Raw genomic sequence first — 3,881 nt, 5'->3', positions numbered from 1 at the left:
CCTGCATGATGTTTGTCAAAAAGTGTGGCCAGACCAGGCACCGTGACTCATGCCTTTAATCCCAGCACTTTGGGAGGCTAAGACAGGTGGATCACTTGAGGCTAGGAGTTCAAGACCAACCTGGCCAACATGGCAAAACCCCATATCTACTAAATATACAAAAATTAGCTGGTCGTGGTGGCATGAGTCTGTAATCTCAGCTACTGGGGAGGCTGAGGCAGGAGGATTGCTTGAAGGTGGAGCAATCCTCCTTCAGGAGGTGGAGACTGCAATGCTCTGGCTGAGATCATGCCACTATACTCCATCCTGGGTGACAGAATGAGCCTTTGTCTCAAAAAAAGAAAAAATTAAATACGAAGAAAATACCTTGCCAGATTTTTCATGTTAAACCAGCCAATACTAAAATTGTTTAGATATGCAATTTGAACTCCAAGGTCTAAGTCAAATTACCTATGATAACCCATTAGTTATCAGTGCTATGCACCTAAATTGGAGAAACAACTGGTATTCAAGAGGACATAGTCCAATGTTAAGCATGACTCACGGAGAACCAGGTTGGCTGCCTTGTTCCTCCTGAGGCCTTAAGGCTTTTGTTATTAAAGGTTCTGTATTTTATGACTCATCGTAGAAAACATAAAATAATCCAAATTGAATATACTGATGTGGTTGACTTATAAATTGTGAAAAGTGTTTAAAACTAATGTTTCCACAGTCACCAGGGATGGCAGAGCTGAGGATGGAGCAGGCATCTGGGCTGTTCTCCTGGACGCGAGCAGAGTCCTATGGCTCTCAGACCTCTCTGAGCGGGGAGCTGCCTGGCAGCCCTGGATCATGGAAGAGAAAGTGCTAGAGGTTTATTATTTGATTCAAACTATCCCAGACCCAGCAAAGCCTAATACTTTAGAAGAACTGGAATTGGCAATGGAAAGTTGTGTGGAAGTTCAGAAGATAAATGAACAAGACTATGTGGTTATTATCAAGTTGACACCACAGTACCTCATTGATCTTTGGTGACTCTTGTGGAGCTGTGCTTAAGAGTAAAACTTCAGCCATGTTTACCATTTAAACATAAGTCGGAAATCTACATTTCTGAAGGAACTCACTCAACAGAAGAAGACATCAATAAGCAGATAAATGACAAAGAAAGAGTGGTGGCTGCAACTGAAAACCCCAACTTAGGGGAATTGTGGAACAGTATGCCCTTGAACCTGACTGGTAGCTGTTTTAAGAGCCACTGAACTGTAATTGATATATTTGTTTAAACTCTTCATATAACGTCAAAGACTCATGCTTAATACATGGGTGATTTGTACCTCAGAGCATTTTTGAAAGGATTTTTTCCAAGTGAGATTTAATTTTAAGGTAGTGCCTAATCTGTTCAGTGTATAACATTCTCAGGATTTGTAACACTTAAATGATCAGACAGAATAATATTTTGTAGTTATTATGTGTAAGGTGAGTTGGTATTTTTCTGATGCCTATTCTGATACAACTACTTTTCATGTCAAATATGTACTGTGCACAAATGTACTCAATTTAAATCATTACTCTGTAAAATAAATAAGTAGATGATTCTTGTAAAAACAATTAAAAAAGTAAAACTAATGCTTTGTTCCATATTCCTGGGAAGGTAATCAAACCTTCAGGTACATCTGGCCACCTGATGCATCATTTAATCATGTATAACGGGATTTCATTCCATTGTCATATTCAATGCATGTTTTATAACAGCTAATTATTATGCCAGAGTATATTTTCACCAGATAAAGTAAACTTTTTATGGTTCACTGAGGACAATCAACCCCTTCACAATCTAGAACCTGAAGACTGACTCTTCTGAGAACATCAGAGAAAGACTGTCCTCCCACACTGCAACAGAACTTTGGAAACCTGAACCTCAGGTTCATAATCAAACAGCTGAGAAGCGTCCCTCCACACTCTTGGAATGGTACGCTCATTGGAATCCCTAAGGTAAAACTAACCAGGGAAGTTTCTCCCCAGAAAAAGATGGCATCCTTGATGTGAACAGCTTTTCCCAAGATCACAGATCAAGACTTGTACTATCATGAGACTCTTACCTTTGAATATTTTTTCCTTGTTTATGCCTCTATGAACAATACAAATGAAAAAGGATTCTATTATGTTCACTTATAGGGTATATTTTCATTTGTGAAGGATTTTGCAGCCAGCCTTATACACGAGTAATCTTATACTTTGATAGATAAAAGATGAAGGTCCAATGCAGGAAAAAAAACAACTTTTTTTTTTCCCCATTTATTTATTTTATTGCATTTTAGGTTTTGGAAAAAAACAACTTTAATAGCGCATACACATTTCCTCATAATCAGTAAAAACTCCTCTTAATCCCCATCATGGGTTAAAGAGAACATTGCCAGGAGGACTTCACTTTTCTAGAAGGACATCATTTGTCAGGTCCTTTTTCTATGGTTTAGAATAAAATAGGCAATAGTTAGAAATGTATCCCGCATAATAGGCTCTCTAGCAGATTCTACTATAAAGGCTATCGTTACACAACAGACTCTAAATTCTCTTGTGGAAGTTATGCTAAATAACAGAAATAGCTAAACAGAAAAATATCTGTGCCACTGCTGGCACTTGTGGCCTATGGCGGAATACATTAAATGTAGATTATAAAAATTCAGTTGTAGGAGATTAATTAAAAAACCACTTAGTCAAGCGAGTAGACTCTTCATCTAGCTCATTCTTTAATCTATTTAATTTTAGGTGGTTTGGTTCATGGGGCCCTGGGTAAAGAACATACTCCTCCCAATAGTCCTAATAGTAGTCCCCCTGGTGTGCTGTACTTTCTCAAAGGTTTTAAATGTTTGCATGCAGCCATCTCTAGAACATCAATGGTCTCTCTTCAACTGTAATGAAAGAGCAAAAGAAACACGTGACCACGAGGATACCATAACCTATAAATAATGTGCCGACACCAGAAACCCAAAATGATGGCAACAGAGAGAGGTGCTAAGGCCCTAAGTAGTGGTCACACTCTCACTTAAGTGAGAACCTGACCAAAAAGGGATAATCTTTTTTAAAACAAATTTATGAGAGACCACTGTTTTGGACTCATGCATGAGGTCCCAACAGGCCAAACCAAACTAAAATGGAGTCACTTGTGCTAAATGCGACATAATCAAACCAAGACTTTAAGGATACACACAAATCCTAGAACACACCAGATTTTTTCTCCTGTAAACAGGATGTTCCAGCACAAACAGGTACTTTCTACTCAATCCTTGTTCCTACCTTTGGAAAACTTATGGTTCTACTGTTTCCCTGTGGGTTTCAGGAGCAAATTACTACATTTACAATGGGGATAGTGACAACTATAACTGAAGTGTTGGTCAATCTCTCAAAACTGAGAAAATGACCAAAAGAGGGGAGTTGTTAAAGTGAACTAAACATGGCCTGAGAAGGACATCACACTTCTATATTTGAGTGTTTATGGAGGCACTGCAACCTAGCTTAATAGACAGATTCAAAACCTAACAGGAGTGTGCAGCTGTAGCAATAGCTGAGTTCTGGCCAATCCCTGAGGCTGGACTTCATTTATACACTGCTGAGGGTTCGAACTGTGTTCAAATAAGGCAAACGCCAACCTGTAACTAATCCAGCCATTCTGCACTTCCCTTTCAATTTCTGTACATCAGTTATCTTTCTTTGTCTACATATCTTCCACCATGTGCCTGCACTGGAGTCTCTGTGAATCTGCTGTGATTCTGGGGGCTGTGTGATTCATGAATCGTTCATTGCCCAATTAAACTTTAAATTTAATTCGGCTGAAGTTTTTTTTAATCAAATGTAAACCAAAAATAAAAAATAAAATTCTAAGGCTCCCCAACCATCTAAATGGA

General features: G+C 38.6%; 1 long non-coding RNA gene and 1 pseudogene across 1 annotated transcript in view; one reads left to right on the top strand and one right to left on the bottom strand.

The window, feature by feature from the left end:
- The first annotated feature begins 325 nt into the window (after positions 1–325).
- On the top strand, positions 326–1,649 carry LOC119471807 (annotated as a pseudogene).
- Positions 1,650–2,138: 489 nt separating this feature from the next.
- LOC108306909 overlaps positions 2,139–3,881 on the bottom strand; it is a 5,049-nt gene continuing 3,306 nt past the window's right edge. Inside the window, exons 2-3 of the long non-coding RNA XR_001826327.2 lie at positions 2,313–2,442; positions 2,139–2,257 (exon numbers count right to left, since the gene is read on the bottom strand). This is a non-coding gene — a long non-coding RNA (uncharacterized LOC108306909). The remainder of the gene's footprint in view (positions 2,258–2,312; positions 2,443–3,881) is intronic.

This window comes from Cebus imitator, unplaced genomic scaffold (genome assembly GCF_001604975.1).
Source record: "Cebus imitator isolate Cc_AM_T3 unplaced genomic scaffold, Cebus_imitator-1.0 Scaffold75, whole genome shotgun sequence".
Taxonomy (NCBI): Eukaryota; Metazoa; Chordata; class Mammalia; order Primates; family Cebidae; genus Cebus; species Cebus imitator.
Note: the sequence above shows the minus strand (reverse complement) of the source record. Positions and strands in the feature narration are given on the sequence as shown.